The sequence below is a fragment of the Lepidochelys olivacea genome (assembly GCF_965140295.1).
Source record: "Lepidochelys olivacea isolate rLepOli2 genome assembly, chromosome: 9".
Classification (NCBI taxonomy): Eukaryota; Metazoa; Chordata; order Testudines; family Cheloniidae; genus Lepidochelys; species Lepidochelys olivacea.
In genome coordinates this window covers 64,387,387-64,401,182 of record NC_140419.1, presented here as the reverse complement: position 1 = coordinate 64,401,182, position 13,796 = coordinate 64,387,387, and positions in this window count along the sequence as shown.

Sequence of the window (13,796 nt, the reverse complement as noted above, 5' to 3'; positions counted from 1 at the left end):
TGAGGAAGGTAGCCATGAAGGCATGGCAATCATGATGGCAATCACCTCAGCCAGGAGAGTGGGGTGAATTATGAGCTCTAGTGTCGACCTCCGAGTCCTATCTTCTACAGGACAAGGGACACCTGCACCTTTATCCGAAGTTTCTCACCAAAGTGGTTCTGACGTCCACATCCATCAGGAAATATATTTGTCAACTTTCTTCCCGAACCTTCATGCTCATAAGGAATGAGGAGAGACTCCACACGTGAGATGTGTTTTACTTGGACAGGACTAACCCAATTGTTTGTGGCAGTTGCAGACAGGATTAAAAGCCTTCTTATCTCTTACATTTGTGCTACAACATGGCCAACGTAACTCCTCTGAAGAGCATGCTGGTGCATTCAGCCAGATCTCATGCAGCCTCTGAAGGCCTTTTAGCCCTGGTGCCTATTCTGGACATTTGTAGAGCTGCAGCTTGGTTTTCACTGTGTGCCTTGGCTTCACATTATGCCATCTCAGCAATCTAGAGATGATGCTAGATTTGAATAGGTAGTCCTTCAGTCATTATCCAGGTAGATTCTAGTCCCACCTCTAGACCAAACTGCTTGTGAGTCATCTGAAGTGGAGTGGACATGTGCAATCACTTGAAGAAGAAACTGTTATTAACCTGTTCCGTAACTACTATTCGAGATGTAAAAAGAAAAGGAGTACTTGTGGCACCTTAGAGACTAACCAATTTATTTGAGCATGAGCTTTCGTGAGCTACAGCTCACTTCATCGGATGCATGCCGTGGAAACTGCAGCAGACTTTATTTATACACAGAGAATATGAAAAAATACCTCCTCCCACCCCACTGTCCTGCTGGTAATAGCTTATCTAAAGTGATCATCAGGTGGGCCATTTCCAGCACAAATCCAGGTTTTCTCACCCTCCACCCCCACACACAAATTCACTCTCCTGCTGGTGATAGCCCATCCAAAGTGACAACTCTTTACACAATGTGCATGATAATAAAGTTGGGCCATGTGTTGCACATGTCCATCCCATGATCCACCTTCCTTTCCCTCTGTAGCAGAGTCTGTCCTATCAAAAGGAGCTGAGGTGGGGATTGGGATGGCACTGCCCTTTATACTGTCACACAGTAGCACGAGGCAGCAGAGGGCATATGCGCCATCACAACACGTACCAAAAATCTCTGAAAACACTGTGCACATGTGAAGTGAAATGGACGTATGCAACATGTATTGAAGAACAACAATTACAGAACAGGTTAGTAACAGTTTCTTATCCCCAGATCTATTCACTGACTTCTATTTTCTTGCATTCTCGTTTACCTCCAGAGATCTGGCCTCTTACTCTGTATCTGCCTGGACTTTAGCCATGCTTCCAGCACACTTGCCATTTACCAGTAGAAAAAATAACAAAGGTTACCATGGCTAAATAAAGGTTACTGAGGTTAAATAAAATCCAGGAAAAAATTTAGCTGACTTGTCTTAATTTTTATGTTTTGGAAACTGAAAACAGCTTTCCAGATATCAAGCTAGTTCTGCTGCCCCTGGGGAAACGTCAAAGTCTGTCTTCAGTTTTTTTTATTTTGCAGGTAATTAATTCCTTTCCTAAGTATACTGATACATCAGAGAAGTTAAACTCCCCTTCACTACTTTCTTCTGCAATAAATTCTTTGCCATCATTCCAGTGAATATTTGTAGACCTGTTAACCACAACTAGATGTTAGCTCTAATTTAGAAATAATCTGCAAAGGGATTTTATATTTCTCCCTGATCTTCCCAGAAGACAAGACCACCCTTACCTACTAGCTATGCTGCCTTTTAAAAATTCCACTGTTTCTATTACATTATTTTTCAGCTACAGTGCAGTGAGTACTTCCATAGAATGAGCCCTGAGGAAATTAGATCCACTGATCTTTCTCTTTCTCAGCTTCTTGGCTACCTTGACACTTGGTTATCTATTTTTTGAAACTACGCACTTCACTGTTATAACCTTGCAAAGCTAATTTACCAGCTTAGATACCAAAATACCTCAGTTATAATCAAAAATTAATATTTAACTTTCCTATCAAAAGTTATCCATCTCAGGTGAGCGGGCAAGAAGAATATTGTGATACAATCTTTTGATCAAGTCCTCCAGCTCTTCTGATTTGCATACAGTGTGTTGCTGTTTGTCAGGCATTTCGAAATCTGTTCTGGATCAATAGCTGCTTTTAGAAGTTTTCATAATTGTCCAACTTTCTTGTTAAAAATCATTTTTAAAAGGGCAGTGCTTGAGACCTCAATTTCATCCATTAATGAATCTACTTTCTAATATGCCTCTGTCAAGATGTCCTGAATGGCTCAAGAGCGTGAGTACCAATCTCAGGGCCGACTGTTGAGAGCCGTGGCACAAACCCCAAATTAGTTGTGAGTTCTATATTTAGATTTCACCAACCAATTATCAAGTGTAAACTCCTCAGGTGCCTTTAACAGCCTTAACATGAAATCACAGACCCTGGGTCTGTCTTGCCATTCCAGTGAGTCTGCCTCTGTGATAGATGGTCCCTTACACCACAAATCACAGCAATATTCAGGTTACTTCCAGTCCCAGAGAACTAGTCACTTACCTCAGGTCAATTGCACCTTAGATCTCTGGCCAAAGACAAAGCTTGTTGCCAATCCTTTAATAAACTATGTATAGATTTAGTAATAGGAAAAAGAAATGAGAGCTATTTACAAAATTAAAGCAGGTAAACATACATACAGAAATTAGTTACAATCTTAAGTTTCAACATGTAATAGAAGCTTCTATAATCAAGCTCTTTACAGTATGTCCTTTAGGGCTAACCCAGGCTAAGTAGCTGGGGATCCCTGGCTTACATCTAGAAACCTGGCCCCAAGAGTCCAGGCAGCATAGAGATCCAGTTCCTTCTTGTTAGGGATTTTTTTCCTTCCCCCTTCTGTTTTGAGCTGCACACTCAGCTGATGGGAGGAATCCACTTGCAAGACTCCTCTTCATGGGCAGGGGAGAGTAAACAACAAAGTCTTTTGTTCTGTTCCACTCTATTCAGTTTGTGCTGAAGGGTCTTCAGTGTTGTGTAGGACATAACACCTTCTTTCTACTTTCTACTCTTCTTTCTGAGACCAGCACTTCACACTCTCCTGTCTGATGATTTACACAGTTACAGAGGCTTATAATGTGAATGCTCAAATATTTCCTTACAGCATGGGATACAGATGTTTTAAGTAAGATTAATGCTTGCAGCAACTTGCAAACATTCAATAAAGTCTAAACACATTCTTATAATTCTAGTACCTATTTGAACAACACTAACACAGGTGAGCCCGACTGATTGCAGCTATGTGTTTCAGTGTTCAACTGAGGCCTGGGGACCTTCAGCGTCCCAGCCTCACATGGTAAATGTGTGAAAGGCCTTATTTCCCTTAACTCTACTATGTAGCTGTGATTTATATGCCCTTTTCCTCTTCTCATCTTTTACCCTAAATGTCTTAATTGGCTGTGTTCCTGTTTGTCTTCCCTCTTCTGTTTCCCATGCAGCTTTTCTAAACTGCCTTGAACAGTCTCTTTTATGAAGGTGGACTGGCCATTTCTTCCTCCCTCGTTTGCTTGCTTTAATAGAGGAATTGTTCTCTGTGCCTTGATATGGTGTCTCTTAGGATTCCCAGCATTGCCTTGCGCACTGGTAGATTTTCACCCTTCCACCCTTTGCCCCTTACTCACTAAATTTCATATTTCCCCAGAGCTTGCTTTCCTGAAATGTCATACTCTTAAACTGCTGTGTTCTGTACAGTGCTGCCTTCAAATAGCGTGGGGTTGCTGGTGTGAAGCTGTCCTGTCAAAGGTTCTCTTTCCACTTCCTATTGCTGTATCCAGTTTTAGTCTAAATTAAAACCGTCCCTGTTTTGAACCCAGGGGCTTACTCTCACTTCTGCTGAAGTGAAGTTTGTGTGATGGGAACAATCCCTTCCTGTGGCATTCAAGTGCTCTGTGAATTCCAACTCCCCTCCTGCCCCTTTACCATTGCTGCTCTTCAGTATTGGTCTTCTCCTTATTTTCTTACATGCACTTGGCACAAGATTCCTGGCTTGGCAGAGAGAAGTGCTGAAAGAACTTGGGTGCGTTTCATTCCCTTTTGTAGCATTCCTGGTTCGTAATGTGTGACTCTAGTGCAGGGGTGGCCAATCTGAGCCTGAGAAGGAGCCAGAATTTACCAATGTGCATTGCCAAAGAGCCACAGTAACACATCAGCAGCCCCCCTGTCAGCTCCCCCTGTGCCCCAGTGTCTCCCACATGCCAGCAGCACTGCTGATCAGCACCTAACCCTCCATCCCTGTGCCTCCTGCCGGCTGCGATCAGCTGTTTTGTGGTGTGCAGAAGGTGGAGGGGGCGGGAGGAAGAGCAGCAAAGGCACGGCAGACTCGGGAAGGGGCCTTGGCGGAAGGAGTGGAATGGGACCGGGCCGTGGGGCAGAGCCAGGGGTTGAGCAGTGAGCACCCTGTGGCACATTGGAAAGTTGGCGCCTACACAAGGAGCTGCATATTAACCTCTGAGGAGCCGCATGTGGCTGTGGTTGGCCACCCCTAATGGCCTTTATCTTTTTTCCTAGGCGGTGTTCAACCAGGCATGGAAGCTGTTTTCTAAAGACACAGTAGTTTCTCATTGTAGCCTGACCTTGGGCACCTCCTGCACTCCAGAGCAGTCCACATCTCCCCATCTCACCTTGTCATTTGAATATAATATCGGCACTGGAATTGGACAGCAGATGATCCTCAGGATTTTCTGGGGCAGTGTGGGAAGGATGGAAAAGGGGAAGAGGCTGAGGGAGTGAAGGGTTAATGTAAATTGTTGGCCAATCAATAAGTAGCCTTCACTGCTGCCCCTGTGATATTTCCATCAGGTTTTGTGGACCAGGGAACATGGCAGTAACATAAGAATGGCCATATGGGTCAGACCAAAGGTCCATCCAGCCCAGTATTCTGTCTACCGACAGTGGCCAATGCCAGGTGCCCCAGAGGAAGTGAACCTAACAGATAATAATCAAGTGATCTCTCGTCTGCCATCCATCTCCACCCTCTGACAAACAGAGGCTACGGGCACTGTTCCTTACCCAGCCTGGCTACTAGCCATTAATGGACTTAACCTCCATGAATTTATTCAGTTCTCTTTTAAACCCTGTTTTATACCTAGCCTTCACAGCTTCCTTAGGTAAGGCGTTCTACAGGTTGACTGTGTGCTGAGTGAAGAAGGACTTCCTTTATTTGTTTTAAACCTGCTGCCCATTAATTTCATTTGGTGGCCCCTAGTTCTTATATTATGGGAACAAGTAAATAACTTTTCCTTATTCACTTTCTCCACACCACTCATGATTTTATATACCTCTATCATATCCCCCTTAGTCTCGTCTTTTCCAAGCTGAAAAGTCCTAGCCTCTTTAATCTCTCTTCATATGGGACCTGTTCCAAACCCCTAATCATTTTAGTTGCCCTTTTCTGAACCTTTCCTAATGCCAGTATATCTTTTTTCAAGATGAGGGGACCACATCCTGTACGCAGTATTCAAGATGTAGGCGTACCATGGATTTATATAAGGGCAATAAGATATTCTCCGTCTTATTCTCCCTTTTGTTAATGATTCCTAACATACCATTTACATTTTTGACTGCCCGCTGCACACTTTGTGGACGTCTTCAGAGAACTGTCCATGATGAATCCAAGATCTTTCTCCTGTTTAGTTGTAGCTAAATTAGTCCCCATCATGTTGTATGTGTAATTGGGGTTATTTTTTCCAATGTGCATTACTTTACATTTATCCACATTAAATTTCATTTGCCATTTTGTCGCCCAATCACTTAGTTTTGTGAGGTCTTTTTGAAGTTCTTCACAGTCTGCTTTGGTCTTAACTATCTTGAGCAGTTTAGTATCATCTGCAAACTTTGCCACCTCACTGTTTACCCCTTTCTCTAGAACATTTATGAATAAAGTGAATAGGATTGGTCCTAGGACAGACCCTTGGGAACACCACTAGTTACCCCTCTCCATTCTGGAAATTTACCATTTATTCCTACTCTTTGTTCCCTGTCTTTTAACCAGTTCTCAATCCATGAAAGGATCTTCCCTCTTATCCCATGACAACTTAATTTATGTAAGAGCCTTTGGTGAGGGACCTTGTCAAAGGCTTTCTGGAAATCTAAGTACACTATGTCCATTGGATCCCCCTTGTCCACATGTTTGTTGACCCCCTCAAAGAACTCTAATACATTAGTAAGACATGATCTCCCTTTACAGAAACCATGCTGACTTTTGGGCAACAATTTATGTTCTTCTATGTGTCTGACAATTTTATTCTTTACTATTGTTTCAACTAATTTGCCCGGTACTGACGTTAGACTTACCGGTCTGTAATTGCCAGGATCACCTCTTGAGCCCTTCTTAAATATTGGCTTTACGTTAGCTATCTTCAGTCATTGGGTACAGTAGCTGATTTAAAGGACAGGTTACAAACCATAGTTAATAGTTACGCAATTTCACATTTGAGTTCTTTCAGAACTCTTGGGTGAATGCCATCTGGTCCCGGTGACTTGTTACTGTTAAATTTCTCAATTAATTCCAAAACCTCCTCTAGTGACACTTCAATCTGTGACAATTCCTCAGATTTGTCACCTACAAAAGATGGCCCAGGTTTGGGAATCTCCCTAACATCCTCAGCCATGAAGATTGAAGCAAATAATTCATTTAGTTTCTCTGCAATGACTTTATCGTCTTTAAGTGCTCCAGGGGCCCCACTGGTTGTTTAACAGGCTTCCTGCTTCTGATGTACTTAAAAAACATTTTGTTATTACCTTTTGAGTTTTTTGGCTAGCTGTTCTTCAAACTCCTTTTTGGCTTTTCTTATTACATTTTTACATTTAATTTGGCAGTGTTTATGCTCCTTTCTATTTACCTCACTAGGATTTGACTTCCACTTTTTAAAAGGTGCCTTTTGATCTCTCACTGCTTCTTTTACATGGTTGTTAAGCCATGGTGGCTCTTTTTTAGTTCTTTTACTGTGTTTTTTAATTTGGGGTATACATTTCAGTTGAGCCTCTATTATGGTGTCTTTGAAAAGTGTCCATGCAGCTTGCAGGGATTTCACACTAGTCACCGTACTTTTTAATTTCTGTTTAACTAACCTCCTCATTTTTTGCATAGTTCCCCTTTCTGAAATTAAATGTCACAGTGTTGGGCTGTTGAGGTGTTCTTCCCGCCACAGGAATGTTAAATTTTGTTATATTATGGTCACTGTTTCCAAGTGGTCCTGTTATAGTTACCTCTTGGACCAGATCCTGCGCTTCACTCGGGACTAAATCTAGAGTTGCCTCTCCCCTTGTGGGTCCCTTTACCAGCTGTTCCAAGAAGCAGTCATTTAAACTATCGAGAAATTTTGTCTCTGCATTTCGTCCTGAGGTGACATGTACCCAGTCAATATGGGGATAATTGAAATCCCCCACTATTACCAAGTTTTTTATTTTAATAGCCTTTCTGATCTCCCTTAGCATTTCATCGTCACTATAACTGTCCTGGGCAGGTGGTCAGTAATAGATCTCTACTGTTATATTCTTATTAGAGCATGGAATTACTATCCATAGAGATTCTATGGAACATGTGGATTCATTTAAGATTTTTATTTCATTTGATTCTACATTTTCTTTCACATATAGTGCCATTCTCCCCCCTCCTGCACAACCTGTTCTGTCCTTCCGATATATTTTGTACCTCGGAATGATTGTGTCCCATTGATTGTCCCCACTCCACCAGGTTTCTGTGATGCCTATTATATCAATATCCTCCTTTAACACAAGGCACTCTAGTTCACCCATCTTATTATTTAGACTTCTAGTATTTGTGTACAAGCACTTTAAAAACTTGTCACTGTTTATTTGTCTGCCCTTTTCTGATGTGTTAGATTCTTTATGTGAATGTTTCTCGTCTGATCTTCCCCATACTTTGTCCTCTTTCTTCCTCTCCTCCTGACTAAACCCTAGAGAATCTCTACCAGTAGACTCTCCTCTAAGAGAAGTCTCCCTCTGATCCACGTGCGCCTCTGCAGCAATCGACTTTCCCCCATCTCTTAGTTTAAAAACTGCTCTGCAACCTTTTTAATGTTAAGTGCCAGCAGTCTGGATCCACTTTGGTTTAGGTGGAGCCCATCCTTCCTGTATAGACTCCCCCTACCCCAAACATTTCCCCAGTTCCTAATGAATCTAAACCCGTCCTCTCTACACCATCGTCTCATCCACGCATTGAGACTCTGAAGCTGTGCCTGCCTACTTGGCCCTGCGTGTGGAACTGGAACCATTTCTGAGAAGAGGGGGCAATTGTACCAGGGCCTCCAGCTCAGTGGAGCCCCCGAAACATCCGTAACTGGACTGAAATGGGAGGGGAGTGGGCCTCAGTGAACACTACGTACCAGGCCCCACATTTCTCTCAGTTGGCCTGTGACCCCTTCCCAATGTGAGGCAGAGGTAACTCTGGCAGGTTAAAAAGTGGAAGGTTCCATCACTTGGCAGGGGTATTGACTAGAGTTTGAGTTGTGATAGAAGCCAGGTTCTCATTGTGGTAGGCACCGCAGAAACGTATGATAGACTGTCCCTACCCCAAAGAGTTTATAATCTATGTGTAAAACTATAGACAACAGGCGAAGGCAGGCAGAGGAGCACCAGGAAGCTAGGAGATGACATAGGTCAGCTTGCAAAGCAGCAGTCCCAGCACACCAGTCATTGTTGAGTGTTTTGAAGGCATCATACTGAAGGAGAGTTCAAAGGAGGACAGCAGATATTTGTGGGGTGCTTCTCCCATGCATGGCAGAGAACATGAAGCTGCCTCTTGGAAATTTATAATCATGGGTAATCAAGACTGGCATAACCTGCAAAGAGAAGGTGGAGCGGTTGACGTCTTGATATAGAAAGAAATATGATGGGTAGGGTGAGGATAGGCCATGAAGGGGCTTCAAAGTGAAAGCAAGTTTTTGGGTGCAGTGGGGAAGGGGAAGCTAGTGGAGGGATGCAAAGAGAGAGGTGACATGGTGAAAGCCAGGAAAATGCTCTTTGCAGCAGCACTAATGCTGAACTCTGCAACCCCCAGATCCAGGTGTGGCTGCTGGTTTCTACCTAAATCTGTTTATGATGCCTGTATCGCACTTGGAGATAAGAGCATGTTAATATTTTATTGCCCATTGCTTGATCTGAGACAGCAGTCAGGCAACAAGGCAATCAAAACTAGCTTTAGTGGTGGGATATATTTATATATGAGTCATCAAAGCAGGGCCACCACTTAGCAGAGAAGGCTGGGCTCTGGCCCTCCTGGTCCCACTCTTTCCGGTGTAGGGGTGGCGGAAGGGCTCTCAGGAATGGAAGTGATCCCTGTCCTTGGAAGGAAGTACAGTGGGAGTGCTGCTGCAGGGGTTGCACTGGTTGCTAAAGCCTGGGCGGAGGGGTCCCTCCTGCCCTGGCCACTAACTGGTGCCCTCAGTGCCTTGTTCTTTCTGTTTCACCGAGTCCATTGCACTCACTGTCCTGCTCGCCTTGGCCTTTCTTCAGAGTGATTCATCCTTGGTGTGTAGTGCATCATGGCCAGCCCTGCAAAGAAGGCTCTGAGGGCTGACAATAAACAACTTGCCCATCAAGATACAGGGCAGCCCAGCCCAGACAGCTGCGTAGGCATGGAGACAAAACGGGCCTCTGGCCCCTAGAGAGTGGGCCCTGAACTGAGTAGCTGAGCTGAGTTAGCAGAGGGGAGAAGACGGTCTTCTCTTTGGGCAGCATATTAAAAGAACCCGTCAATTGGGCATATTCCACTAGCAAGAAATTCACATTAACCTTGAGAAAACAAAGGCAGCTTGGAGAACAGGGAACTTCAGACAGTGCCACGTTTTCAACATTATTGTGCTGAATGAGCTTCTAGCCACCTCTGCAGCGTTTCCATCCCCAGCGCCCCACATTCATTCACGTGCCTGATTATTGACTGGCTTTGGTTCAAACAGGAAATGGTTCTGCTCACAAGTCCGTTCAGCTTGAGACATGCACAGCAGTGATGCAAATCGTGATACCTCGATGGTCTTGAAAAATACTCAGCTGCAGCAATATCCGCAGGCATTCTTTCGGGCTGCAGGGTGTGGGCCCCTGGCTGTCGAATACCACAGTGCATACACCATGTCGCTGAGCTGGACTGTATTGGGAGACCCCCCGTCAATGACCTGCTTACTTGATTTAGTCTAATTGATCTCTTTCCCTATCATATATTGCAATCGCGTGTAGTGAAGATTGTGACTGGATTTATATGATCTGCCCAATTTTTTTCATTTTTCCTGTCCTTAATCCTAGTTTAAAAGTAAACCAGCTCATGTTTCGTCGGTCGCAGAGATTGTTGCAAGTTTCCAGCTGTGTTAAAGTTGGATGAAGGTCTGATGATGCATTTTGAAAAGCCTTATGCTAATTTTCTTTTGTTGTTTCATTACTCAAACACAGCTTGGCTTGGCTACTTCAGAGTTGGTTCCAGAGTGTCTGGGATGTAGCACACAGGACTTACTGGAGAAGGGGGCGCTTACTCTTGAAGTTCATTACAGGAGCTTGATGAAAGGATTGATCATGTATGATGGACTTTTTGTGCCCTGTTGGCACACCACCTGAGTCTTGGATTCTGGGGCTTCCGTGAAAGCTTTCCCCATGCCTGCCAGAGCCAGTTCCTGTTAGTTACTATTTGTATTACAGCAGTACCAACTGAGCTCAGGGACCCATTGTTCTAGGCACTGTACAAACACCCAGTGAAAGACAGCTCCTGCCCTGGAGAGCTTACAGTCTCCGTAGACAAGACAGACAAATGATGAGAGGAGAAATAGAGTCACAGACAAGCAGAGGTCACGCAGCAGCTCAGCGGCAGTGCCAGGGATGGAATGTAGATCTAGCGCCCTTCCCACTGCTGACTCAACTTAAAAGTGCCACTAGGCCTATGGGCTGTCCACAGTAAGTTACCAGAGTAAATCACAATAGTACCTGGGCACTGTCTACATTAGGGCTCTGCTCCAGTATAGTTACGTTGATGCAAATTTCCCTGCTGCAATCAGGCCCCTAGATCTCTGGTTTCAGAGTCTTGTAAATTGTAACATTGGTTCCGGTTCACTTTACAATTGCTGCTAACTCTGGAGTTCTGCTTGGAGCCTTAAGTGCTCATGGATCAAGCCTGACACTCTGTTTTTGAAATGAAAAAGGAAATTCCAAGGCAGTGATTCGAAGTTCCTATTGGTAATTTAAAAGAACGTTAGATTTACAAAAGCCACACATTGTGCTAAGAAACTCTACTTTAAGGTTACGCATACTTCTTGTCTATTACGTTATCCTAAACAACCTTAATGTTGCCCCGGTAGCCCTGCAAATTGTGTGCCCAACTCTCAGACATCCTTTCACCCATGCACCTTACATCTGTTACTTTGATTATATCCGCCATATATTCTGTTCTTCCCTCAGCCTGTCCTGTGAATTGGGAGCGCTCTCAGCCCTTAATTGTAGCTGCTGGGGTGTTGAATCTTTTAACAAAAGAGCTTTACTTCTGACTGTTTGTTCAGATATTTGGGTTAATTAGGAGTGGCTAAAAATAAACCTCAGAATTTTTAATAATCTGAATAAAGTATCCCCTTTTCTCAATCAGGTCTCCCTGAATATTGATGATATCGTAAACCTGCTGGTTCTCCTGTCAGCTGTAGAATCTTTGAGGAGGGGCAGGACAACACTGGACAGACAAAACCTGAATTTCTAGGGCAGGGGAAAAAATTATTTCAAGTCACCATTGTACATCATCTGCAAAGAAGCAAGCATTTACAATTGAATGGCTTAAGTAAATGTAAATAGCGCCTGGTCTACACTCCAGTTAGGCCGACACAAGGCAGCTTATGTCGACCTAACTATGGAAGTGTCACCATTAAAATTTCACTCTCACCGACATAACTGCCACGCTACGCCGACTTCATAACTCCACCTCCATGAGTGGCACAGAGTCAAGGTTGACGTAGTTAGGTCACTGACACTGTGTTGCTTGCATTGACTGTTACTGGCTTTCGGAAGCTGTCCCACAATGCCCGGTACTGACAGTACGGTTGGTACAAGTGCTCCTGGTGAGCACATGCACTGCTGACACAAGAAGCATAGTGTGGACGTGCAAAAGCGATTTAATTACTGTGGTGGCTGTATGCTGATGTAACTTAGGCCAAGATAATTTTGTAGGGTAGACATGTCCTGAGTGATGAACTCACCATCTTTCCCCAACTCAAATGAAGGTGTCTTTTTCTGTGAGGAACAGTCTTTAGAAAGGACTTGCTGCACAGTAGGGGGCTAGCGTTCGCAGAGCCCTCTGTTCTATTGCCACCTGCTGCAGTGAGTTTTCTTCTTGTCCTGTGCTCTTTCTGCTGAACCGGGACCCCAGTTCCCTCTCCTGCCCCTGTGGCCGGTTACCACCAATACATGGGTTGGTCAACAGATTGGTCCCACCAACCTATTTGCTCATCCATCTCAGGGCCTTTTGTGGCTTTTGATCCCTCGTGCCCTTTGTGGAAGAGATTTCAGGCTCATTGTTTTGCTCCAGAGGAAGCTGGGCCCAGAGAGGCGAAGGCCCTTTGCCTTGCTATGAGCTGCAGCCTCCCCTAACTAACGTCTCCATTATCACTGGGGACAGGTCCCTGGGGTTGCTGCTGCAACAAACTTGGAGGGGAGAAAGCATGAGTCATGCTATTATCAGGAGTATTAGCGCTTCAGATAAATATAATTTCCCTTGTGCAAGGTTAATGGTGGAGGCGGTGACGTCTGAGCAGTGAACCTCCTGCCCCGCTTGCCCTGCTAATCTAAATTGCTTTATGTTGGGACAGCATGTAGGGAACTTTTAAAACTGAACCCGATGCCCTCAAGTTCATAAAAGGAATTTTGGCAAGTGAAGAGGCATTCACTGTGCACCAGATAAGGATTAGCTGGAGGATGTTCATACTGATACTGAGCCCAGCGATGTGTGATTCCTGGTCGCAGTGCACTGGCCATGCCAGCCATGACTACAGAGTTCTGCAGGGCTCTGTAATGTAGTGCTTGGTCAGTGCCACCCCAGACCTCAGCAGGGTGGGGCAACACCGTGGCAAAACCAGCTGCCCTCTAAATGATGGATGGTCCCTGCAGACTCTGCCAGTGCTCCAGTCTGGCTGGACTGTCCCTTATCACCTTTATCCATTGTCGCACATGTTTGTTTCATCGCTGCATCATCAACAACCTATGCTGTTGCCATGGTGTGCTTTCCTCTAGCTTATTGCATCTGTGCAGGGCTTTTTAATTATAAAGTATCTAACAATGTAGCCATGGGCTCATGGCATGTGTAGAGCATATTGAGGCTGCCATGTTTAATTAGTTTATTCCTCATTTTTGATCAATGCCTCTCATAAAACGCGGCAGAGCCAGCATAAGCACGTCACCAAAATCCTTCATCTCTGACCTCTCAGAGTGGGTGGCAGAGTTCAGCTGAATGTGCCCTGGAAATACACAACTCTGTAAGGCACCCTTGTCTCCTGAGCCCCAAGGCACTGGGATGAGAGTGTCCCGTGGCTCAGCTGGACAGATTGGGAAACTGACCATGGTGGTACAGAGTGCGCCATGTTGTCCTCCAGCAAGTTAGAGGATTTATGAGAAACCAGTTTGCTCATCGAGAGGGGTCTTGCACTGTGATTGCTGACCCAGCCTGCTGCAGCATAGCATCGTGGTCTGAGCTCAGGCCTGGAAGCCAGGAATGCCTATATTTAGACT